This window comes from Varanus komodoensis, unplaced genomic scaffold, assembly GCF_004798865.1.
Source record: "Varanus komodoensis strain SLA01 unplaced genomic scaffold, ASM479886v1 scaffold22, whole genome shotgun sequence".
Classification (NCBI taxonomy): Eukaryota; Metazoa; Chordata; class Lepidosauria; order Squamata; family Varanidae; genus Varanus; species Varanus komodoensis.
Window position 1 is genome coordinate 10,729,624 of NW_025335606.1, and position 27,993 is coordinate 10,757,616.

The window sequence follows — 27,993 nt, forward strand, 5'->3', positions numbered from 1 at the left end:
GACCACATTCTAATTAAGACTTAGTTCCTTCTGCAAAGGCTTTGCAACTATCAGTAGAATAATGAAAGGTGCGTGGCAATGAATGAACAGGAGAGGGAATAGCTTTGATGTGTGGATTCCATATTGCTAGTTTCTTGAGAAATTTGCCACTTTCTAGAATTCAAAATCGGCAGTTCCATTTGGGAATGCTCTCTAACGATGTAGAAAGGAAACACCCTATGTCACATACCCAAGAATAGTATGAGACAACTTAATTCCCATGGAAGCTTTAGACTGAAACTGGGAGCAATGGGAGCAAGAAAGTCCAATTTTTGTACCTCAAGGGTTGCATGAGGACAAGGATCCCAGGGGCCACACAATGAAATACATTTCCCCACTGTAAATTAAAATGTTCACTATATATTTCATAGACTCATAGAATAGCAGAGTTGGCAGGGGTCAAGAAGGCCATTGGGTCCAATGCCCTGTTGTTGCAGGACACCAATTTACACCATCCCATTCAGGTGACTGTCCAGCTGGTTCCACTGTCATATTGCTCTGAGAGTGAGGAAGCTTTCCCTGATATCTAGGCTGAACCTGGGTGGTCGCAACTTGACTTGATTATTCCACATCCTATGCTCTGTTTACAGTGAGAAGAGATCTTGACCCTCCTCTTTGTGACAGCCTTTGAGGAACTTATCGAGTGATATCACGTCCCTCTCCTCAGTCTTCTCTTCTCAAGGCTGAACATACCCAGTTCTGTGTCACCTCATAGGGCAATGTTTCCAAATCTGGATCATTTCTGTTGCCCTCCTCTGCTTCTAGTTTTTCTGCATCTTTCTTAAATCTTGGTGCCAGAACAGGACACAAGTATTCTAGATGAGGTCTGACTAGTGAAGAGTATAGGAGAACGTTACTTCTCACAATTTGGAAGTAATACTTCTATGAACGAATCTCAAAATAGCATTTGGCTTTTTTTTCGGCTGCCTTGCATTGTATTTAGTCTGTTGGGCACAATAACGCCAAGGTCTTTTTTAGTTCTGCTGAGTCCTGTATTCTCCACCTTATATCTAAGCATTTGGTTTCTTTTTCCTAAGTGGAAGGCTTGGTATTTGTCCCTTTTCATTTTCATTTTGTTGCTTTCAGCCCAGCATTCAACCTTATCATCATTCTGTCTTCCAGGGTGTTTGCTCTTCCACCCACTTTTGTATCATCTGCAAATCTGGTAATCATTCCTTTCTCATCTAAATCATTAATCAAGATGTTGAAGAGCACTGGGCCTAAGAATGAACTCTGCAGCACCCCACTAGCTACCATCCTCCAGTCTGAGAAGATGCCATTGGTGAGCACTGTTGGTGCCCAATTTAGCAGCCAATATGGGATCCACGTAATAGCTTTTCTGTCTAGGCCCCTTTTTGCTAGTTTGCTTATCAGGATGTTGTGAGGCACTATGTAGAACCCCTAATTGAATGAAAAGCCTCTTTGTGGGCCTGTGGTCTCTGCAGACACCATAGGCAGCTCCTTCTCCAACCACAGCCCAAGCACAATGACCTTTCCTCTGAGGTGGCCCATTCCTTTCTTGCTTGTTTCTCCTGCCCAAAAACCTCCTCCAGCCCTTCCTTCCTTCTTTCTTGGAATTGGTGCACTGAGCCTCCTGTACTTGAGCCAACTTCTGAGCACCTTTGCGTTCGTCAGCTGGAGCAATGCAGGGCATGCTGGGCTGAGCTCTCCTAAGGTCACGGACCCATCCTTTTCCCTTCCTGAGAAGAAGGCAGGACAGGCACACGACCTTGGAAGAGCTTACCACAATCCTGCCTGTGCCGCTGCTGAGGGGGAGAACGGGGTGCTCCAAGAGGGCTGCAGAACAAGGCCTCAGCAGCCGCATGCAATCCATGGGCCACATGAGGAACCTCCTCAAACTGAATGCTCACAGACCAAATCTGGGCCCAACACAGGCTAGGTCCACACATCACGGCAAACATGGGGGGAGGGGGGTTGTTACACTTAGTAGTAACTTGCCACATTTTTCTGGCAGTTGAGAAAAACCCAGCTGGTCCCATTGTTTTCTGCCTACCCTTCATCCTTCTGCATTCACCATGCATTCCAGCCGCCACCATGAGTAGAACCCTCTCCTCATGTACTGTTCCTTATCTACTCTCTTTTCCTGATCGGTACTCTGAAGTTTTGAAGTGGGTTCTCTCTTTTCCCTTTTCTGAATGTACCTTCCTGATTGTACTTTCATCTCTTTAATGCTTCTTAGTCAATCCAACCCCCCAAAGATTTTTTAACATTACAACACACCCTTCTGCTGTGTTTCTCCCCTTCTCTACCTACATTCTCCCTGTTTTAGAAAGCAAGCACAGTGATGGACACAGCACTCAGCCAACAGACAGAAAAGAAGTGATGGTTTAAGAGTTGCTAGGATGCCATGGATAATAGAGACTGGATGTCCACAGCAGTTGTTGTGCTCTTTCTATGGGACTCTGTGGTGTTTTTTCACCACAAGTGGAAAAAATGGTTCTTCTGGGTCACAATAAACAGAAATCATAGAACTGACCATTCTTTCTTGTCATGGCTTTTGGGCCCAAAACAAGGCAAGTGATATAGCACAACTAGGCCCAGGCAAAACAACAAGCCCAAAGGGGTAAAAGAAATTTCAAGTGCATCTTGTGACAGGCAAACACCATCAGTCTTTGATATCAGTAATGTTACTCAGGATGAGGACTCAATATATGTAAGGGTGATGCATCCGCCCCAAGTTAAAATAACAATAGGCTCTTTAATCACTCCTCCTGCAGTGAGGACAGCAAGACAGAACCCTTCCCTTCTTGTGCATTTCATCTTTTCTCTCCTGTCTTTACTCAAATTCTAAGAAAGTAAGTAGAAGCAGCTCTGGTACCTTAGGAAAGAATTAAAGGGCTCCTGGTCCTGCTTAAAGATTTGTTGTCAATCCAAGGCCTAGCGGTATCATAAAGCATTTGTTTTCTCCCTAATTGCCAATCCTTTTACTTGTTCCACTACAGGCTATCAGCAAAATAGCTATTCTTGCAAGTGCAGCAACTTCTTATATTAGCCACCAACCACCAGGAAAGATAGGAGAAAAATTAAGATACTAAGCCATGAAATAAAATGCCAGCTATATCACATAGGTATATATGAACTCCATCTCACAACACCTAAAGACTCTATGTGGAGATTAGGTATATGGTTGCACCCGTCTGATTCCTGTGATACAGAAGAGGAACTGACTTTTCCTACAGTGCTCCTTGAGATGTCTGAGCAGACAGAAATGGAGAAAGTTCTAAAGACCATCCCCTGAAGCTTCTGTGGACCATCTCTTTCTTTCGTAATTTGCTTCAGGGTTGAGGAGGCTGCTTGTTTGTTTGTTTGCATAATTTAAATCCAACTTATTTGCTAAAAACGATGGCCACAAAGGCAAGGAGTACCCTCCATAGCCCCGTCAGGTTTGCAGAAAAAGAACTTAGGTCTTCCTTCCTTCATTTTTAAACTGTTAGGCACTGGCAAAGCTCCTGCAAGCAGCAACCTCTTGGCACCCACCATTTTCTTTTTTTCACAATACCCTGTATGTCCACATTATTCAGGCTAAACAGAATGGCAGAAGCCAGCTGAGTAGTGGCTGCTGGGACTCCATATACACTGCTATCAAGTTGTGGAACCAGACTTGTTGACAGAAAGATTTAGCAAATTATGAATGTAAATATTCTGCTCATTCAAAGAGGCATTAAAGTTAGAGAAGAACTGCAGATTTCAGCCTACTTCTCTTTCTGAAAACATGAAATATTATTAACCTTTTGTGCCTGAAAAAACTAGAATGGTGCAGATACAAACAACATGTATGTGAGGCATTTACTTTCCTGTAGAACAGAAGATGCCTGTCGGACTAAGGTCCAACCCTAATCCTTCACTTCATTGGTGGGATCATTTATTTCAAGAAGTGGCCAATCAAAGTGATTAATTAGTATTCAGCCCAGGTGTGCCTATTCTTAAACACAACACTGAAGTGTAGCATGGTGCACCTTATGAACCAACTGTACTATTCTTCACCCAGGGAAGCTACATTAAAATAGAAACTGTATTCCTTTCGTACAATACAAATTCCAAAATATACACGGGCGTGAGTCAGTTATTCCAAAAATACTTTTTGTGAGTGGCAAAGCTGCCTCAACACTTCCGCAAAATTAACAGATCTGAGTCCTGCATTATACATGCATAACAGCAGAAGGGCAACAATCCTGCGCATGCTTCCCTCAGAGTAAGTCCTACCAAACAAAAGATGCGCTTCTAGTATACACCCACCGGCCTGAACTATATAAATATATATTCTGTTTTAGGGGATATGCTTTATTCCTCAGAAGTTTGGATCCCAGACAATAATGGTTTCCTTGACTATTCCTGTCAATAAAGTCAATATTTGGCTACCATAAGCATTTGCTCTTTGCAAATGCTGCAAATCCTAATGCTCAATGAGAAATAGGCTTTTTCTGAAAACTACTAAAATATCTCAATCATTCATAGATGCTATGGCTGGGATCCAAACAGTTACTTTAGCTATACTCGAGAGATTGTACACACCCAGGAGGATTTGGGGCTTTTTTTTTCTTTGAACAGCAGACCAAATCACAAACTGCTTTTGAAGCTCTACTCAGTTTCTGTACAGCTTGGAAAGCTACTGTTTGAGAAGTACAAATGAAAAACTCTCTTGGGAGCAGAACTAGTTCTGCTATTTTCTGGATCTGTGCCCACATTCATAAGTTACCAATATGGTTCTGGGAAAAATTGTGTCTGCTTACTGCAGAAGCTATGGAGAATAAGAGAAGAACCATGCAAAATCTGTATTACTTCAGGGTACATATTCCACCACTGTGTGAAACTACAAGTAGGATTTTACTCCTAGGATTTTACACTTATTTATTTAATTTGTATGCCACACCATAACTGAAGGCTCGCTGTGTATGCAGTAGAGCTTGCTTTCCTTCTCTAGCCATCCTACACATATATAAATGCACCCCTTTGCCATTCTGTTTTTCAACTGTCTTTGTTCTAATTAAAAAGTAAACTGTGCTTCAGATAGTGATCCTACAGACACATACCTAGAAATAAACCCTAATGAACACACTGCTAATTGTGTACAGCTGATCATGGTCATAACTGTGTTATTTATTTATTTATTTATTTATTTATTTATTTATTTATTTATATTGCGATTTATATCCTGCCTTTTTCCTACAAAGGGTTCAGGGCAGCTTACATCATTCTCCTCCTCCAGCTTATCCCCACAACAACAACCCTGTGAGGTAGGTTGGGCTGAGAGTCTATGACTGGCCCAAAGTCACCCAGTTGGCTCCATGGCTGAGCGGGGACTAGAATCCAGATCCTCTGAGTCCCAGTCCCATGCTCTTAACCACTACACCACACTGGCTCTCTCTTTCTGAGTCTATACCTATCTTTGGGCAGTATTCTGTGCTGCTGTACTGCTTTTGTCATTGACATAAGCAACTTCTAGCGTAATGCCAAAAGTATACAGTGGTACCTTGGCTCATGAACTTAATCCGTTCCAGGACTCTGGTCGTGACCCAAATTGGTTGTGACCCAAGTCAATTTTCCCCATAGGATTCAATGTAAATAAGGTTAATCCATTCTGGCCCTTCTGAATGTGGTTGTGAGCTAGTTTGTTATCACGAACAAAGTCAAATTTCCCCATAAGGTTCGATATAAATAATGTTAATCCATTCTGTAACTACTTTTTATCAGAAATTCTGAAACAAAGTGACAAAGAACAACAAAGTAAAGTACTGTACAATACAGTGGAGAACACTAACCTAGGTGGGGGGGGGAGATTATTGTTTTGAGGGAGATTCCCCCTCCATAAGGACATTGGGGAGATCTCTTTCAGGGGTTCCCTCTCTTTGTCTCTTAGCTGCAGGGTCAATTTTGGTGAAAAATCTGTCTATGGTCACTTGTTTTTTCCTACACTGCATAACCCTCCGGAAATGAGAGACCACATTATTGTTCAACCGATTCAACACTCTGTTAGTTACATTTATGTCGGGGTGCTACTCAAAGAAACCCTGGCATGGGTGTGCTCCTGCAGGAAAGACGGGTGCAATCTCAGCCATCTCCACCCCCAACCAGCACAATCACGGCCATCTCCCCGCCCCTCGAGTGGGGAGATGGCCAGGATCGCAGCTGAGTTCGTGCAGGGAAGACGGGCGTGATCACGGGTGCGCTCCCGCAGGAAAGACGCCATGATCATGCATGTCCCTGCATGAACGCGACTGCGATTGTGGCCATCTCCCCACTCAGGGAGGGGGGTGGGGAGATGGCTGCGATCTTGGCCGCCACCCAAAGCGGAGTTCGTGAGTCCAAGTCAAAATTTTCATGAAATTTTGGTTTGTGACCCAAGGCGTTCGTGAGCCAAGGTACCACCGTATATTGGAGGGAGCGCTTTTGCATGAAAACTCATCACTCCAGAATGCACTATTGGTAGGGCAGTGGAGGTTATACCCAGGTGTTGTGTCAATGGACTCTGCAACACGGAATAACGCTTCTTTTCTCACCTGCAACATTTACAATTTTTTAAAATGTGTTTCATTTGTTTTTCATGCAGTTACTCTTTATCGGGAATACAAATTCAGGAACAAACCAATCAACATCAATTAAGATTTCCATGAAAATTGCACATATAGCTAAAGAGACTGCAGCAAGTAACAAAAAAACTTAACTTTTCACTACTGCAGTCTTTGAAAAATTGTTTTTCTTTACTGAATTTTCTCTTCCAACCCACTGCCTGCTTTGTCAACAATACAAATAAAAAGTTACTATCATATCAAACCTGCTATATTTTGCCTAACATTCTTAGCAGCTTTTTAATGATTTCTACTAGCCATATATCACAATTGATTTTTTGGTCAAATCAACAAAAAAACTTTCAGTCAAGGTCACTGCATGAAAAAAAGGTTTGTTGCAAACAATGAGCCACACTGAAATGGTATTTGCGGATCACAGTTTCGCAATACATTTACTTACTTACAACTTTATAAAAGTTGCTCTCAGAAAATCACATCAGCATGTTTTGAAAAATGGTGCTGAATTGTGAAGTATTTGGTTATATGTGAGCAAACGACCAATTCCAATTCCATATATAAATACAAAAACTGAGCTTAATATTTTCCATCCATTCTACCTAGCACTGCACCATCCCAAAAATATCTTTCTTTTCAACCACTCCTTACAGGTAGAGGTTAAGAGAACTTGCACCTGAAAACTGTAGGGAAGGGATGAGAATTCCAGAGAAATGTATTGGGGTCCTGGGGTTTGTGTGTGCTATTTATTTCCCCTTTCCCCCTCATTCTACCACTGCAGCCTCTTTGCTCTGAAGAGCCGCCAGGGCACATTCCTATTTAGTTCCACAACTCCTAGCATGGTGTGTAGTATTGTCTGTCTAAAGAGGCACAGGAACACATCTCTAGTGGACTCGAGTGAAATGCCCTCCTTCGGGGCTTTCTAGTGAGGAATGCCTGAAAGCTGAGTGGCCATTCCAGCTAAAGTTCTCGTTCTTCTCTTTCTTCAAGCTCAAAGGACTTTCAACAACAGCAGACTAAATCAAGAAAGCTTCAGCTTCCAGGCACTCCTCAGGCACTCCGTAACTGCCGCTTACATCCTCTAGGGCCCTGTTCAAAAAGCACTAGGAGCTGCAGAAGTTGCACAGGAAGAACGATGAAGAATACACAGACCACCACTGGTCTTCAGCCACATCCTTACAGTTGAAGTTAAACAGTTGACGTCTGCACACAGAAAAAATTCTCCAAAATTCTCAACATCCTTACAAAAAAGGCAGAAAACTAGCTGCCTTTTTGCAGGGAAACAAAGAGAGTGTCAAAGGCACTGGACTAATTCTACACTGAATTCCAGGATTCAGAAGGCCGCCTTACTGATAAGCTTGTCTAATCCTGTTTCCCTTTGACCACACATGTTGAAAAGGCTATCTCAGGAAAGCCACACATGAAGGAGGTTCGAAAGAACCAAGGTACATGTCAAAAGGTAATAGTTCTCTGGACTGGAAGCACACTTCCTATAAAATCATATCCATTATATAATCTCTCTAATACGCTACAATGTATGGAATCAATTTACATTGATGCAACGTATAATTAAATTTCCTGGCCCACCATCTTCAAATATATGTTCACCATTATGTGTAGTTCTTTTTTGAGGTTTACTCCTTTTAAAAAAGAGAGAGGTGAACAGTTTATGCAATTTACAGTCATTATAAAAATACTGTACCAATTTCCAAGTACCAATCTGACAAGAATAAATTAATAGTGATACTATGCAAATATCCTTTGCTATCTTTGCTATCCAAGTCTTTTAGATTGCAAAAGTGAAAGCAATGAAAACCTATTTATTCTTTCCCTGTAAAATCAAAAATTGAACTTGCATTTAACAAAATGTTAAATTTTCATAAAACCCTAGCAACATCCAAATAATGTCATCCTAACTCTTGAGTTTAAGACGTGCATTCCTATAATTGTGCACAAAAGGCCAAAAATCAAGTAAGAAAAAATAATAAATTAGCCATTTTTTGCAGTCTTTTAATCTCACCATTTAAACTCACATTGATATTCAGCTCCACATTAACAGCCTTACATTCAAAAATAGACATAACACTATCATAACATTTCATGTTTCAGCTCTTTTAAAAATAAGAATGTCAAGAAAACGCTCCTAGCAAGTGTTTCCATCAATCACAGTTTGTGAAGTGGGGGAAGGAGAATAGAAAAGGAACCACAAATCTTTTCTTGCGTGGGCTGCAGGGAGAATTGTGTTCCAACTCCTAAGGAGAAACATTTACCAAAAGTTCTGTTCTGACTCCAGACAGCTGTGAATCCCTGGCACAATACAACAGACTGCATTTTTCTACAGTAAAATGTTAGTTATGAGTTGACCTGTCGCTTTTACAAGGATCAGCATCCTCATCCTGGAGGTTGGGGTGCAGAGGATGGGGGAGTTTAGAAATATTTCCAAAAAACCCTTAATGACAACTTTCTCAGGCATGTGAAAGATACTACTCACTTTTGTTACTGAGTTACTGAGTTTGTAACATCATACTAACACTTAAAAAATGTGCTAGGAAGACTTCCATGGAAATCAAACTTCCTTTCGGGAAGTGTTAAGCCATTCAGTGTGATTCTAAGCATGTTTACTCAGAAGAAAATCCCATGAAGTTCAGCCTAGGTGCACAAAGTTTTGCAACCTAATCTGTACAAAACTATGCAAAGCAACGAATTCTGGGTACCCACTCCATGCATCATTCATCTATGAACTCAGTACAGCACCATATCAAGGAAGGGAAAGCCTTTTAAAAAAAAAGTAAACCAGATATGCCAAAACACCCTATTTGGACACTATATTCCTGAAAGGGCAACACAGGTAGGAAAGGGCTGTAGAGCTGTGCCTTTAACCTGGCCTTATTCCAGCTTCTCCATATTCATGATAAACTTCTGCAATGGGGACTTCCTACTTGCGCAAGTTTGCCACACAATTATGAACCTGGGGAATGAAATAACTTTGATATACATTGGTATTACCAGATGTTAATGACTGAGGCAAAAGGGCAGTTATGTTATGGGGCAACGTCTATGTAAGCATTAATTTATTTAAGAACATAAGAAAAGCCAAGCTGGAGCAGATCAAAGGTCTGTCCAGTCCAGAACTCCTTTCACACAGTGGCCAACCAGCTGCCCAGGGGATAGCACAAGCAGGCTAGATACAAGACTCCCCCTGCCCAAGTTCCTCAAGCATGCCTCCCCGGGTTATGGAGCAGCCCATGGCCAGCAAGGCTAGTAGCCACTGACAGCCAGCTCCTTCTTTTAAGTCATCCAAATCTGAGCATCTCCAGTTCCCACGCTGGTGAATCTCATTCTTTCACAGTGCATTTCTTTAGCACCCAGTAGCCAAAAGCTCTCCGGCCACTTCACGTAGCATCTTGCACTTGCATAAGGTTTATGCTTTTAGCTGCCTAGCGGTGGGAAACTACACCTATAAAAGTATTGCAGAAATCTAAAGAGAAAAGCACGGACAGCACAGATAAGGACAACACACTTCTGGAAATTCATTGCTCAAACACAGAATGATGGAAAACCAAAACAAAGCAAAGCAATTAGTTACTCAGAAATTAATTAATTTGTCCATCAGAACTTGGATGAGAGTCTCTTTTAATCCAAGCTCTTGCCTGATGGATATGAGTTTTAGCACATGTGCAATAGCAAGAGGCATCATGCAAGCCGTAGCCTGGAATTATATAGTGCGGCATGACATCAAGCATCACCAGGATGTGTCCCCTTTCCAAGTGGCTGTTTTCACACGGCCAGCCTACATGATGATGTCAAGTGACAGACGCTCTGCTTTGCCAATTGCCACCAGTTTGAAGATGAAGTGCTCCTCCCTGGACAAGGAAGAGAGAAGCCATCAAGGGGACTGTTTCGAGTATGTCTGTGGGGAGGGGGTGGGGGCTCTAGGGGATAAGCCAACGGAGAAAAATGGAAAGGGAAATCTCTGAACTACTTACTGCACATGTTCTGAAACTTACAATCAATTCTGAACTTAATAGCCAATTCATAATACATTGATCCAGGCTCACCTCAAAGGTGATCATTACAAATAGATGAGTTTCAACCAGCGAGCCATGTAATTACAAAATTCAGTGGCTTCATTACAAAATACCCTTTGGGCAGTGTTTTAACCAGCTCCATCCCAATTCCTATACTAGAAACATCCCATCATTTCTGATCTGTTTATTTATTCCAGGGCAGCAAGTGAAATATAATCACATCACTAGAACTGAAAAGGTTTCTTCGGCACCTGAGGTATCCTTTGGCCAGCAAGCCTCGAGAGTCATGCCATTCTGCCTATCTTTAAAATAACCTGCTTGTTTAACATATGCCATATTGCATGCTATGGGCTTTTAAATTAAACGCTAATGTGGCTCCAATTAATATGCTATGGGGATAGTCCATAAATCCTTTCTTGCCATGTGACAGTGCACCATACCACTAAATTATAGAAGATCCAACCACATGGTTTTCAGACTGATATGGCCTCTTCCTGGGTGAACACCACTACCAGAGCCACTGAAGAAAGTATGGAATGATATCGCTTTAATTCAATGACCTGTACAAGCAGTCTTCACTTTAAGGTTTCAGGTGTGGTTCTCTTTTTGACACAATTATTCATTTTCGGCAGGCTCTCTCTAGCTTTGCCATATGGTTTGTTCTAATCATGGACCATCTACTGTAGGTGGCTCTGGATACAGGGATCCACTGCTTCTCAGTTGTAAGGTAGCTGGGGGCAAAGAAGGGGAAGAAAGCAGGGTCAATCAGCCATTTACTTACTGTGGGGCCAGGCATTCAAGAGACACAGAGCAACGTGATTGGCTAGCTACGGGAGAGGCTTTGAAGGAAGCACCTGAAGCTGTTGTGTCTCCTGTCAAAAATAATGAAGTTCGCTGATCTACCCCGACAGCACTACAATACGTCCTGATGTGACACCGAGTTGCCCAACCTAGACCAGCAGTTTCTCAATAGCCGTCTCACACCAGTATACATATGCAAGGAGCCTAGGCTACACAGCATGTCATCCCCTTGAAAATACAGGCCATTTCATGCGAAAATATCTTACAAACACCAGAATCATGAGAAAATTGCAGTAATGCTTCTCTCGGTACACTCTTCACTATGCACTGGATAAATTGTTGGTTTTAGTTGCAAATCATGCCCGACCCATCATGACCCCATGGACAACATTCCTCCAGGCTCTCCTGTCCTCCGCCATCCCCCGGAGTCCACCCAAACTCACACCCACTGCCTCAGTGACTCCATTTAGCCACCTCATCCTCTGCCGTCCCCTTCACCTTTTGTCATCAACTGTTCCCAGGACAAATACTTCCAACTATATAAAATCCTCTATGATATTAGCTATTAGCCATCTTGCTCTGTCGCTACAGTCCTCAAATTACAAGGGCTTTGGAATGCCTCTTTAGTTAAGACGTGTCACAAACAAAATGGGGGTCTCATTAAACCTGACATCCATGATCTATGTAGTGAAGTCCATGGGTTTAAACAATTCCAAACTGGTACAATCATAACCGATACCAGAATTGCAAGGTTAAAAGTGCTTAATATGTAGATCATTAGCCGTTTCACTCCAATGTTAAGATATTGTATTTCTTTCAAAATCTGGTGAAAATGGCCGTTTCGTTTCCTTTAGGCATGTAACATTCTCAACAGTGAGGCCAAGCAGCACTACAAGTAGTAGACAAGCCACTGCCCCATCATTACCGCACATTTGTCAGTTTTCAGGTTTAATCAGATCACCTGTCTCTAATCCCCAGCTTTACAAGGCCATCAGTAATCTTTTCAAAACCCAGTCATTTTATTCTGATATAGTCCATGAATATGATGCTGAAATGAGTAACAACTTTTTAGAAGACAGCCAAAGTGGTGACATAAACCTCTACCTTTTACAGAATTCAAAAGCATGAAGATTATCTAGCACTTCGACCTAATATCCTTGCTCATTCATATTCATAAGACCTAGAATTCAATTGCACACGAAACCACCAGCATACAGATTACTTGCCCTTGGGTTCAAAATCTCAAAAGAGTGAGATTAAAATAACAAATGTTAAGAATGGAATTAAAGTTCAGGAAGGAAAGCAAACACAATACCAATTATCTGTAAGTATTCAGCATGTTCTACCTAAGATTTTGAATGCTATATTCAAGAAACAGACGTTATGATAAACAATACCAGGCACTTTTAATCATTAGCACATCTTTCGTTTTACAACAGCATTAGAATCTCCTAGAATAAAGTTAGCACTTTAAGGTCAGGACATAACATGAATAACTCAGACTACAACCTCACTTCTTGAGATTATGACAAAATCTTAATAGCTTGCTCCAAAGCACTTCATTCTAAACAAGCAGTGGGTATCTGCAAATGAAGGCCAGGCAAAAGTAACTCTCCATTATGCTATTATTCTAACCGCCTTCATCATGTGACTCCCATGTTTGCTACATATGAATACTATAATCCACTCTGGGATTTCCAGGTGATGTCTGCAAATTCGGAAGAACATACTATAACAATAACCCAAATCCTATGTTTTCCATTCTATCCAGGACACAGAACCTTCCCATCTTTTTCTTACATTAAACCCACTCATCTGGTTTGCTGCAAGAGTTATTATCATGTGATCAGTATTTCAGAAGATAAATAGGCCTTTGTTGAATTAAGTTTGTTCACATTTCAACCCTAAACCAACATCTGGTGCTCTCAGTGTCCAACACATTGCTCATTAACTTCCAGCACACACATTATTTTCTACTGAGACACACACCAGTGACTAGGTTGAAAATACTGTGGAAAAAGAAATGCGCTGGACCATTTAGACTGTTTTTATACATAGCTCAATGGGCACAATGGTGCTGAATACAAGGCTGCAGTTCAATTGAAGTGTTCCACTGTCATCACAAACAGCTGCAGAACCCCCGAGTCTGAAATGCAGCCTTCCCATTCAAGCTCATTTCTCCCATTGTTACTTATAATGTGATCTAAAGGAACATTTGCAGGATTTCATAGAAAGTTTAAATGTTGTTTGATGAGAGCCATTAGATATTTAAATCTGAAACGAACAGCATACAGTAGGCAAGAGACGCAATCACCACACACCTAAACTAGAGCAGAAAACTTCACAGCTATTATCCTTCTCTTGTTTGTGGCTAATATTTGTAATGGAGCACAGAGCGCTGTATTGGCAACGTACATTCCCAAGGGGAAAAGGGGGAGAGGGGGAAAAAGCCCCAAACCCTCAAATGCTGGCCTCTTGTTTCAGGTATTCTCTTTCGGAGTTCTACTGCGTTTAAATAGAGCAGATGCTGGGAAGAAACATCATGTTTCCACCCACGTTCATTGCACAGACATTAATATGTAACCTAACATGGCGTGTTGGCTTACATGCAAGTAGGGCCCTAGAGCTTCAAAGCAGTTAAATGCACTCTTGCCCAGTGTAGGGAATCATAATCTCTGGCACTGAAATTCCCTTTGCAGTCTTCCTAGGCCAGACTGTCCCAAGCAGGTGCCCCCTTGCACAACTCCAAGGACCTTTTGGAGAACGCCAGGCATTCTTGACCATGGGCCACGGTGGCTCTGGATGATGAGAGCTGGAGTCCAAAACATCTGGAGGGCTCTAATGTGGGGAGGGCGTTCTGGAGTCCCTAGCTCAATGTCCTAAACACCATGAGTGTTACCATAAGGAAGAAGTCAGGCTTCACTTTTTCCAGGAACGTTATTCTTCAGCAAGAGCAGACAACCAGTCCAGAAGAAAGCCACGGTGCAAAAGCTCATTTTCACATTCCCAAGCTCTGTAACGACAGAGACTATGAGGAATGTTGGGAAAGCCAACGGGCAGCAAGAATGGACTTCCATGCATGTGAATCACTCATCTTATAATGAGATCACATACTTTTCCTATGTTTCCTTCCCCTTACACTGCAGTAAATTCAATCTACACCCCCTAAGCAGAGATATCCATAAATCCTGTGCTTTTGCACACTGTACATGCACTTTCACTTCATTCCTCCCTGTGTGACTGGGGAAATAAACTGAGAAGCCACAATTTAGCAAAAACCTAAATTGTCATCCCAGCAAAAAGCTAAGTCATCCCAGGAAAACAATGCTTCATGGATTCCAAGCAAGCCAGAATATGAGGATGTGGTTTAAAGCTGGCTTGTTGGGAAACTGTAATTCCCAGGTTGATCCCAAGGGGAAAATGCAGCTTCATTGGAAAACTGCAGCTTCTAGTCTTGTTCGCTCATCATATGAAGGAAGCCCTGAAGAAGGAAAATCAGGCTGCCTATGAATGCATGGAATTCCTGCATACCTTGGTTTATTAAGCAGAGATTTGCTTGTCAGAATGTGGCCACTCACTTAGTAACTGACCCTCATGTTCTGAGCTTTTAAAACAAAATATTATGAGCTTCTCAACCAAACAGCAATGTATTTATATCAGTAGGACGCAAAGTGACTAGTGGCACTTGCAGAAATTCGATTGGTTATAATCAGTTCTCCCAGCATGACAGTAAATCAAAACTGAGTGTGAAAAGGACTGATGCATTTCATCATTTAACATACTTGGAATTTTAAACAAAAGCAAAGAAGCAGATAAAATTAACCGGTTATAAGTGAATTTCAAATCAAGTGTCATTGGGACAACAGAAAGGTTAATCCCAGTACACAAAGTTTCTTACCAGTTTTGCCAATTATCCCTGTGTTCAAGATTTCTTATTTTCCCTCACTGTATCCATGTATACAATGAACTACACTCTGTGGTTAAGAGTGTGGTACTGGGACTCAGGCGATCTGGGTTTTAGTCCCCTCTCAGTCATGGAGCCCACTGGGAGGCTTTGGGCCAGTCACAGACTCTCAGCCAATCCTACCTCACAGGGTTGTTATTGTTGTTGTTTTGAGGATAAGAATGGGAGGGGGAGGAAAATTATGGGAGCTACCTTGAGTTCCTTCGAAGCAAAAAAGGTGACATATCAAGTAAGAATGTTACTTCCTACATACCTCTCCTTGCTTACTACACAGCACTGAATATTTCATACAATGTTATTTATGTTCTTGGAGGGACACTGTCAAATGTCAACTTCTATGCATGGACGGTATTCAGCTGACACCTCCTGCTGATGGAATGACTTATAGCAGCAGACTCCCTTCTCTCCCACCCAGCACCCCTTCAAAATCCACTCTGCAGGCTTGGAGAACCCCCGGAATACATCCGAAGGAAGGGGATGCAGAGAAAAAAATTCAGGTTGCTCAAATGGAAGTCCGCTCATGTGACACTGTATTTTTTCATAAATTCACATCTCAGGAAACGGAAAATATTTATTCTTCTATTTAAGACCCTTTTCAAATATCCTTAGGAGTGACCTGAGCAAAATATATTTACTAGGAGATCAAAACAAATTCCACCCCAGAACTGTTAGCCCTTGCAGAACAGAAACTTGGAAAGAACTTTCAAGTCGAACACAATGACCCTCATAGCAATTCATTATCTTCACGTTTATGCTTATTTTTTCAGTTTATATTGATCTTGCTTCGTTTTATGCTGCATATAAATTATGATTATATAAAAATACCTCCCAGGAAGTCTCAAGATATCGTAGGCTGCATTCCTAAGCACACTTACTACAAGGTAAACCCCAGCGAATACAGTGGACATACACTGGATTGTTCTGTTTGCCTTTTCTCTAATTCTTCAAAGCAGAATCTCAGCAACGTGCAAGTTAATGCAGGCTCTGGCAACAGCTCAGATCTAACATCCATGGGTTTAGCGCTGATTGTTTTTTACAACATTCTGAAGTCTTTTTTCATCAGTGCTTACAAAACCTATAATGTTGACTAGTTACAGAATCTAGGGCACTTCTTGCTCAGGTACATCCACATGAATCCAGTGGAGCTTATAAAAAATGTTCCATGTGTAAACTGGAAGTGGAATTTGATCTTTTCCTTTTATATTAAAAATGCTTATGATGAGGGGAAAAAACCCATGGTGCATTCTGTCCCTTTTCACTAAGTTATATCAATAATGTCTTTCACTAACTGCATTAGAGAGCAATTACAGCATAATGGCTGTCTAAATCCATTATTGGTGTACACTTAACCTTTCAATATTTAAAGATAATATTTAATTTGAGTAAATTAACGGACTGCGTATGAGACCAAATATATCTATTTAGCTTCTGGTTTTTCCATCAGTGATATTTCTTTTTAGATCACAACTCCTGTGATAGAGCAGCTTAGTTGAAAATGCTCTTCTGTGTATTCCTACTTCAAAAGGAGGTTAATATAAGAGCATCTACAAATGAAACACACCATTCTTATTAACTACCAAATCCATCACTAACACTATTAGCACTGCTTTTAACCCTACAAATAATTTCTGATAATTTACTGGGCAGATTTGCATGTAATTGTCTACCTTCTCTTCCTTTTAAATAGCTAATCATAAACACCCCTATTTGTAGAGATGAATTCTGATCTTTTCATTTCCTTGCCAGCATATATAGTGATGCTTACAAGGAACAGCAATTTCTACTGAATGCCCAACGCATTCCATATTTTTGGTAAAGGATATTTATAAATATGAGCATTACTTTGGCTTCACAGATCTATTTTAAGAAACTTTGAAGAGTGAAGAGAGAGTCATTCCTCAAAGCTGGAAACTGAACTGCCAGTTCTTTTAAAAGAAAAAAGGGCACTGGCTTTCATTACACAAGTGCACAAGTACACCTAATGACTTACACCGAAATATTCCACCTGTGCTAAGGGATGTGGTAAGACAGGCATTAGTTCTAAGCCCCTCCATTTGACCGAAGGGCATCGTGCAGGAACAGTGGTCAACAGGTAACATCTGAGGCCAATTTAAACACGGCAATAATGTGGAATCTGCTAAAACGCTTCTGAGAGTCAGCAATTCAACTCTGGAGCACAATCTTAGAAAGAAGCTCACCATATGCACTGTCCTGATTTGCTTGGCTTTTCTTCACACAATCATGGTGATCTACATGGTCACCAACTTTCAAATGATACAGACCCCATGAAGAGTTGCCATCGTAAGACTTCTGCAACAACCTTCATGTGAAACTATAAAGTTGGAGTATGTTGCAGAACACCTAATATCTGATCTCCTTAAGCTTTTTTTTAAATAAGTTTTATTTGAAATTATAATCCTAAAAAAAAAAACAAGAAGAAAACTACAAACAACATCCATCATCAAAAACATCGAGCCCGCTGGGTCAGCCCCCACACCCTTCTTTTTCCATTTATGATAACTTAAAAACATATTTAAATCTAAGCCAAGTCCCGTTTCTCTAGCCAATAATAAAAAGAGTCCCAAGTTTGATAGAAGTCAGTATCTTCTTTCTCCTTCAGTGATAAAGTCAATCTGTCCATTTCTGCACAGTCCAGAATCTTTTTTAGAATCAGTTCATCTGTGGGTAGTTCCTCACTTTTCCAGTGTTGAGTGAATGAAATCATCGCAGTGGTTACATGTAAAATCAAATACATGTCTTATTTACTAATGTCCTCCGGTATAATGCCTAATAAAAAAAACTTCAGGTTTAAAAGCTAAGGATTTTTGTAACGTATCCTCGAGCCATTTATGTATTTTAATCCAATACTTTCTCACATTATTGCAAGTCCACCACATATGATAAAAAGTACCCAATTTATGTTTACATTTCCAATATCCATTTGATATTTGGAAACATCTTAGCTAAGCTATTTGGCAACAGATACCATCTATAAAACATTTTATACAAGTTTTCTTTATACAAAGTTGCTAATGTTACCTTAATATTTCTCTCCCACAGCTTTTGCCACTTTTCTAATTCAATTTTGTGCCCACGTTATCAGTTTCCTTAACCTGTTCATCTTCCATTTTCCTATCAAGAAAGAAGTCATATAATCTTTTAATCATTTTCTCATCTTGATCTCCTTAAGCTTTATGTTTAAAAAGTCCAGACTGACATAGGAAGAGGTGGGAATCAGAAGATATAGACTGTACAGATCCCATTAATTTTATCTACTGAGTTTGACTCATAATAATATATCATCCTATGTCCATAATGACATTTTAACATGTCCCTGCATTGTATTCTATAACCACCAACATATTTTTTGAAAGCCGTCAGGATGATGCCAAAGATCGTGTCCCAAGTAGGACTATCATCTCGGAGGTTTAGTCAGGGAAAGTTCAGTCAACTCATAGCAGTTAGGGTCTCCACAGGGGTGCATATGCAGCTTAAATGACAGGTCAGCATACCATGAAGAAGAATCTTTAGGGAAAGTGATAACTGTTGCCTGAACTGGATGCAGGGACATTCCATATTGATGCTGCATGGCAGTGAACTTATTTAAATAAGTAAAAATGTACCTGCTGCCAAGGATTCAGAGCAAAGAAAGCTGTTGTGAACACTGCTTTCGAGAGCAACCACTGTGGGATTTCTCAAGATGCTGGTCAAAGACCACATATGAAAAAGTAACTCTGCCTACGTAACTATCCCTCGAGCTACCATGTCAAGTCCCCTTTTCTCACCTGCAAAGGAACATGCCTTCAGCCAGATGGGTGACCACGTGCGGAAGCAGAAGGAGACTCCTTCCAACTCTACTGCGGTTCCTTTCGGTTTTACAACTACACACCATAAAGCCACTTATTGAAGTCCCATTGCTATACTGGCAAAAAGGAAAGAAAGGTAGACACTCACTGCATTTGCAGGTTTACCTGCATGATGGTAAAGGTTTATTAAGTTCCTTTCAATCAGAAAGCCACCAACAATAGCTCTGTTAAATCTCACACCAGTTAATTATGATTTTGAAATTAAATGTGACATAAATTATTAAAATTCAGAGGTGATGGGTGAAACTACCATGTTTAAGATACTCCAAATCAGTCTGCAGTGAAACACAAAAGGGTGCAACAGTTGCTATAAAACAACACTGTACAATACAAAACACCAGTAGAAGTTCTCAGAACAATCACACAAATGCATCCAAGGGTGTCAGTATTGGCAGGCCACTGCTGCTAATTTAGGATGGTTTCTAAATTCAAGTGAAATGGCAGTAAGACCCTGAAATGGCATCTATGGATAAGGAATCATATTCCCCTCCCAACACAATTCTTCCTTTGACCTATTTATCCCTAGCCTAAAAGGAAATTGAACATTGCTTTTAAAAATGTTACCTGGAAATAAAATATACTGCCAACTTGAGTGCCAAGAATAATGAACCTCTGATAAATAACTGTGGCCTTCTGCTAATTTTTTTTATTATTATCCATGGCTGTTTGGTGTGAAAGTATGGTGAGCTCCACACAAAACCATCTGTGCTCAAATCAGACACCTGTTCAATCCTTCTAAGCCAGTGTTTCCTCAAATTTTGTTTTACAACGCAAGGTCCCCATCCTAAAAATTCTGCTCCAATTACCCTGCACCTGCAAGAGCTATCCTCTCATGTAAGCCCGGATGCAAAGGACCACTGGGAAGCCACAAGTCCTGCCTCAAAAGAGAAAACCATGGCAACGGAGAGACCAATTTGGCCCCATCCGTCTAGTGAAGCAGGAACAAGACCTTCTCTCCTCTCCTATTTCTTTTTTCCCTTTTGCATCATGCATAAGCGATTGGGAGCTTATAGGCATATCTGTCCAGTGTTATACATTTTAGCTGTTCAGCAATTTTAATTAATAAAATCAAAGAATTTGGGGGGTTTTAACTCAGGACCAACTTCCTACTCCATAGGCAATATGCAGAGATCCTTATTATTATTTATTTATTTATTAAAACATTTTTATGCCGCCCCATTCGCCGAAGCCTCGGGGCGGCTTACAACAATAAATAAAACCACATAAATTAAAATATACATATTAGAATACTAATAATAATTCAAAATACAATATACACACAATATAAAATAAGCCGCCCTGGCCAGATCCTTGCATGCAGTCATGTGCATACTGGCTTCTGCTGTGTGGAACTACCTGTGAATGGGGCAGGGACACAAACGGGCCATCAACAAATTATTATTATTATTATTACATTTTTATACTGCCCATAGCCAAAGCTCTCTAGGCAGCTGACAGCAATAATCATAGAATCATACACTCAAGTCACCCATCCCATTTCTGCCCAGGCCTGACCCTGCTTAGCTTCCAAGATTAGGCAGGATCAGGCACTTCAGGCTACATGGAAAATAGCAGAGAAGGATACTTTTGACTGGTTCATCAAGTTATGCACAGCTAAGCAAAGATCGTGCTGAATCCCGTCCTCCCCTGCAAACACTGAGGTGATGGACAGTAAAACCGGATTGCAATAACCTAATCTGAGAGTCCACAGAGAATGGGCATCCAGTCGCTCTACCAGGAGTTACACAGCAAGTGAAGAAGGTGGTACCCGACTCAGAATCCTATCCTCCCTGGAAAGTCAAGCTACTCCTGCAAATGCATCCCTCCACAGTTTGAACACTGCTCAAAAATCATATTCCATTTCCAAGGGGATGTAATCCAAAGGTCTCCTTCCACTACAGGTTATGATGGGGTAACGCACTTTTTAACAATTAACTTTGGCAAAAAAAGCAACTGAACTGATGCAAGCAACAGTGGCATATTTCACTTCAAAGTCTATAGAATTACTACAAACAACAACTTCCGTGCCAACTTTTACATCATGGAACAACAACTCCGAAAGCCTCAAGAAATTTTATGGAAAAGAAGGACCATTTCTACATGGCTGCAATACAGATAATTGCTGGTTAGTCTTCTGTCTGTGACCATCAGAAATGTTACCTTAATTTGGCTTTAATGACCAATAATCTCTTTTAGTATATGGCTTTTAAAACTGTTATTATTCAGCTTGATCTATGGCTATAATGGTGCAGAACTGAACTGTGGGTGTAATTAAAATAAGTCCCTGTAAAAGTGGAGTATGCAGTACGTTGCTAATGTGCAAATGACTAAATAACTTAATTACGTGAAATGAAGTGCACTTATAACCACAGATGCTTAAGCTGAATCATGATAATGTTGTGTATATGAATATATTCTTTCAAAAATCTGTTTATTAACCAAAGAGGAGGACAAGGAAATACAAATGCTCGTAAATTATAAAAATAAATAGTAGGTTTTCATTACTAGTTAACATGAAGCAGAGAAAAATCCACCTGTGAACATCTTTTAACATCATGAGAGGAAATATACTTTATACGGTTATTCTTTTCCAAGAAAATGTGACCTTGGAATAATAATAATAAAGGATGAGAAAAACTTTCACCCTAAATCTAAATATCCTAATTTTGGGAAGTGTACCAAAATTGAAGTCAAATGGCCAGGACATAAAGGATTGCTCTAAGCATGTCTTTCCCACTGCTGAGGATGATGGGAGATGTGGTCCAAACATATCTAGAGGCTGCTAGGTTGCAGGCACATGTTCTAAGAAGATGCTTAATAGGGTTTTTAAAAAGCTATCTTCTCCTTTAGACAGCTGAGCCCCACACCAAAACAAACTAATGAACAAACAAACAAGCTGCTTTTGAAAGTTCGCTCCATGCAAGAAGCAAAAGTTTTTCAGGAGGGAGCAGAATTCAGTCTGAAACACACAATTCAAATATCCTTTGGGCAGATGGAAATAGCTGCACAGTATCTGGGATCCTGGCCAATTGCCAAGCAACCTGCCTTGGATGAGAATGCACAGTTCAGACCTGTAGGGCTGGTCTAAAAATCCAGAACCCAACCCAAGCCTCTTCAGTGCCCATTTTCTTCTATTACTCCAAGGCTAGGGAAGCAATCTATTTCTCAAACTTGCATTACATTCTTTAAATCTCACAAAATTATGAACGTTGTTGAGAAAGGAAAGCCTGAAACAAACAGCCTGATCAGTTAACCACTGAAGTTAGTGGAGAAATCTATTAACTTCATTAAGAAGCAGATTAGATTCTAACGCTGAAGGAAAAGAACATAAAGGGCACTTGATCCAAAAATACTGGCTGTGGTTTAACCATGTCCCATTTGAGAGTGTCATGCTGAATATGAGAAGCTGTACAAATCACTTACAGAATCCCAAGTGTTCACTGAGTCATCCATATTCATTCTTCCTCTCTCTGCCACTGTGTCCTCGCTGTAGGTGAATGTAGCATAACCATGTGCATGATGAGGAAATGAATAAGACAAATTTCTGAATGTGATTTTGAAGGAGGCTTCAACCAAATGAGCAACCCTGAAATGCACACTTCTAATTTTTACAATGGAAGATAAAATGGGTGATATCCTCCAAGTGGCAGATTTGCAAATTTGTAAAAAGAAAGAAAAGGGAAAGAAGCAGCACTCTCTTCTTCCCAGGAAGCTCCAAACTGCCTTGTCCAAAATGAAGATGCTCTGTGTGTTTCTCTTGTTAACATTTTCCCCCAAGCATGGCAGTATTTTTAGGCAGTGAAAGCAGCAGTGAATTAGTTTATTTTTTCCACTGTGTATTTCTGCATAGATGGACTTCGTGAGCTACTGTTAGTTACAGGAACGTTCTTAATGAAGTTTCTGATCTCTTAGTTCTCTCCTGGCAATACTGAAGACACCTGATACTGATCTTATATGTGGCAAGTCCAGAAAACTCCAAGTACAGGAAAACCTCACTGGAGATGGTAATTGATCTTTTATGATAGCTGTTTCCTTAAAGTGTGAATAATGTTTCCAAGTTCTACCAGGCTTGATAGCACAAGAAATGTGTGATTTACAAAAAGAAACTGAGGACATACTGTTTCAGTATGGTTGAATTTTTCATTCTAATTAATCGGCCAAACTAGCAATATCAAACCACTTCAAGGCTTTCAGCCATATGAAGTACATACCAACTTTTCAAGATATCAAAAAATTACTTATGTACAAAATAACCCAGCCAAAAGGATAACATTTTAAACTCTGAAAGGTCAGTACACAGCCTGTTACATAGGCACAGATCACTATGAATTCATCACATAAGAATTTGGGCTTTGCAGGGAAATGAGACCTAACCTATGGTATCACTGTTTACAAACTTTTATTTCCTCTTTCTTCTCTATTCCTGGCCATCTAAAAGTACTACTTTGTGTATATAAAAAGGTGAGCTCAGACGTTTGTTATACAAATGTGCTCCTTAAGAGTGGAGCTGTTAGTTCTATGAAGAAATGCATACCTTTTGACTCACATCCCACAGAATAGAGCAATACTGCATTGTGTCTTAGCTTATTCATTTACCTGGGAAGATTTGGATTCGCATCATTTCAAGCCAAGCCTTTTATAAAGTCCTTTTTCACAACTCTGCATATCTTGTTTAATTAATTAATTTCCACCGGCATCCAAAAGAATGAAGCCCCAAGGAGAAAAATTAGCCTTTGGGCCCAAAATAACATATCAAATACTTGCTCAGAAGTCCAGTAATGTTTAGTGTATAAACAACTTTTGTAAATGAAAAGGGCTCTTAATATCCCATGCCTGCTTATAAAACTAACATTGCAAAGGAAGACTCTGAATTAACACACAGACCTTTCATGGTGAAAGGCTTTGTGAATTTAATGGCATTACCCTACCTGGTCAAGGACTGATTTCTTGGTTTTGTAAAATAATGCAGCACAACAGCAAAGGAAGAGAAAAAATAATAATATACTCTATCTTCTTTTTGCCTTGTTTGATTCCACGGAAGGATATATGATCACCAAACCCTCTTGTTCCAACCTGGCTAAAACCTCCAATATATAAGCTTGTAACTTCTATAAGCCAAGGTATGTTCTCTAGAAAAAAATCACAGCTGCAGTTCAACACATATGAACAGCACCAGGTTGGAAAAAACTGATCCACCTTTTTGCTATCTAGTGTTAAAAACCCACCCACCCACCCACCCATCCCAAATCACAAGCCAGAGGCAGGTTCGAGTACTAATTAAACTGGCCACGGCAATTTTTAACTGCCTTTAATTGCCATCAGAGGAAAATGTCTCTTTCACAATGGTCAATCTTTTTTTGGTGAACATGGTGCAGGTTTCATGCTCACTGCAGAACATATTCAACCTTTTGCTGCCTTGATGTAGGTTTGTTTCTAGTCTACTGCTGCTCAGGAGGTGGGAAAGCGCTGTACAGACAGGAGGTAGACAGGAGAATAATACTATGTCTGATGATCCACCCACAGACTGGATCTGGCCTGCCAGCGTTACCCATTCAATCTGGTAGCTTCCCTGCAGGGCTACCTTCCACACAATGCCCACTACACAAAGGTAGACAAAGTTTGATGGAACTTAGAAATGCTGTCCCTTTTCCCATGCCTAGAGAGGCACATAAAATATAGAGGGGGAGGCATGGCTCTCAAAGCACAGCATTCCCAGTTGTAATGTGAACTAGTTGGAGACAGAGAGAGACTGCGATATGGCACAGAAACATTAAAGCTAACAAATGAGATTTCTCAGCCAGCTGCTGGTTTGGCAGGGTGGGGAAGACATGATAGAACATGGAGCATCTGAAAGGAGGGGTGTGCATTCTTTATAATCCAGTGAACCGGCATCTAGCCAAATGAGTAGCCCAATGAAGTAATGTCCGCCTTCCCACCAACTGGCCCACAAGCACCAGAAACTTCCCTAAGAGTGGAGTCAAGCCTTCTGGGAGAGGAAAAGAGGATGGGCTCACCAAAATGGACTCAGCTCTTCACATGAAGGAATGTTCCTTCAATAGACGTAACCTGAGAACAACCTTCTTATGAAGTAACCTGTGTCACAAAAACAATCCATCTCACACTAGGACTGTCCTTTGCCTTCCGTTTAGACTTCCTGGACCGGGTAAAGGGGGGAGACCTGCTTGTGTGGGAGAAAGGGGCAGCCCTGTTAGCCCTCATCAGCACAGGGTAGGGATATATTGTTTGAAAGGGAGGAGAAGGAGACCCAGCTCCCGACAATGCTGACCGATAGCAACTCATCTCAAAATCAACAAGTAGAGGCTAATTTACCTCCTTCCCAATCTTACCCCTAATCTTCTGTCAACCATACCTCTTTCCTGGAGAAGAATGGAAACACAAGAATATGTATGTTTTTACACTTTTAACAACATATTTTCATTTCTTCTGTTAGCCCCACTTCCTGTGTTCTTTTAATAATCATGAATTCACAAGAATGGCCTTAGGAGTTCTAAGAAGAATTCACAATAGCCAAGTTATTCAAGGCTACAGCACAGCCAAAAATGTTCTGAACTGAGTGTTTACTTAATGGCAATTGGTAATTCTGCTATGCTCGCTTCCTAATTAGATGTCAGGCACACTTTCAAGATCTTGTACATTTCAATCATAGATGGGGACACAAAGGACAGCACTGCTATCTCACACTGACCAAGCTGCTTAATCAAATCTTGACACGAACACGAACCTGTACCATTGCCACTGCTAAGCTGACACTAGTGCCAATTAGCTGATGTACTTTTAAGGACTGAGATAAAATAAATAAACTGGAATATAAATAAGGACATTAGGAGAGAGAATAGACAATGCCTATTAGTTAATGAGTCGGATTGCACATTTAATTCCTTGATAGAATGATGTTTACAAAATATTTAATTTGGGAACGTAAATCTTCTATTAATATTAAAAGGCAAATTTTCTAAATAGGCAAATCCACCCAAACAGAGTAAGAGGAAACAAAGTTAAAGAAAGCATGTGCTGGTAGTTATGCAGAAATTACTTTTTTTTTTTTTACTCCCCAATGTTTTACATGAATGAACCAAACGAAGCAAACGAATTACAAGAGTATCTAAACGGAGGAAGGAGCATTAAAGCAGTGGTAAACGGAAACTAATCAACAAGGTCACAAAAGTAAATGCTAAATGTAGGATTGTCCATATTGTCCTACTGTTTTATTTAAGTTTAGTTTATTCCTATTCTTTGTGAGTCTGTGAAACACAGGTGGTGTTTTAACTCAGTTAAAATTCATTAATCGCATACCACATTTCTGCATTGCTTTAAAAAAACCCACCAACAATAACGAAAGATACAGATAATTAACAGTGAAAATCAGGGTGAATAAAACATGCATTTAATAAATGCAACATACAACATACAAGCCAATGTGAGAGCTGTACTGATCTGTTTAAATTAGGTAGGTTTTTTACCATTAGCTTCAAAGGAATCTGGATTATACCCATATACCTCGATTGTCCGAGGTATTTACTTGCAAGTAAATATCATTTTTTCCAATGACCTTACTTCAAAGTAAGATCATGCTTATTCACAATCACAGATTATGATCCAAATTACAGATACATACATTTGATTTCAATAAGATTTTTCATGATTCTGAAATATGCACAATAACAGTCACAGGTTCCAGCAATTCTGTCATATAAAAGAAAGTTAAACCCTATGCATTTACCAGAAATGCCTATCAACAAAGAAAAGATACTGATTCTGTGAGCAAAAAGTCAAATCTCTATCACAAATATCAATGTGGGGAAAGAATTTTAATATTCATTGAACCTTCAATAAAGTTAGGTAGCTGAGATTGGGGGCAGTTCTTTGATCTCTGTTAGCTTATACTGTGGCAAGGGGAAATGGAATGAGACAGAAACTATGTTTAGACCAGCCTGGTAGATTTGATTTCTGCAAGATGAAATAGGAAATGGATTATTGCAAACAGTACTCACTAGGGTTCCCGTTAATGTGTTATAATGACACTTACTGGGATCTCTCTCTCTCTCCCTCTCCCTCTCCCTCTCCCTCTCCCTCTCTCTCTCTCTCTCTCTCTCTCTCTCTCTCATACACACACACACACACACAATCTCAACAAGGCAAAAATTGTTCCAGAGTCCTCAAAAAGGTGAAAGACAAATAACTGCAGCAACTCTGGCTTTTGACCAATCAAAAAAAAAAATTGGTCAATTAACCAGCAAAATATTTTAAAACAGCAATCAAGTATTTATAAAGCATTCAGTTTATTAGATATTCTTGTCAACTAAAGTTTCAATACTTATACTAATTACAAAAACCAAGTATTTAAGTGATATTGTGAAATGATGAAATTAACTTTTTTAGGCACTGAATTATAATGACTAACCATAATAGTTAAGGTCTATAACCATAAATGGCAAACAACACAAACAGGTAAAGTTACTATCAATGAGGTTTTAATGTGAAAAAAATCCGTGTTAGATAAAAAAAAAATCAAAGAAAAGGATAAGGAGTTAAAACAGAAATAAAGGTTCATACAACACGGTAACTTGGGAATCTGAACAATGCACTGTGTTAAAATTTCTCAGCGCCTGATTAGACTATCAGGTACAGCAGGAATTGCTCCTCCTCCCCACTCCTTTTTCTACCTTCTTCTACTCTCTGTCCTCCTGCAGTATCCCAAAGCCATAGAAAGCCATTTCATTTTATTTAGTAGG

At 40.2% G+C, this 27,993-nt stretch overlaps 1 protein-coding gene across 14 annotated transcripts in view; it reads right to left on the reverse strand.

Moving 5' to 3' along the window:
* The window catches only part of TCF4 (transcription factor 4), a 400,625-nt gene that overhangs the window by 350,278 nt on the left and 22,354 nt on the right, over positions 1-27,993 (reverse strand). Inside the window, exon 1 of one of the 14 annotated variants that reach the window (XM_044431391.1) lies at positions 22,664-22,682. The exons of the other annotated variants lie outside the window; for them this stretch is intronic. The gene's annotated coding sequence lies outside the window, so the exon portion shown is untranslated. Of the gene's footprint in view, positions 1-22,663; positions 22,683-27,993 lie in introns of those variants that run through there. 14 annotated transcript variants of the gene reach the window in all.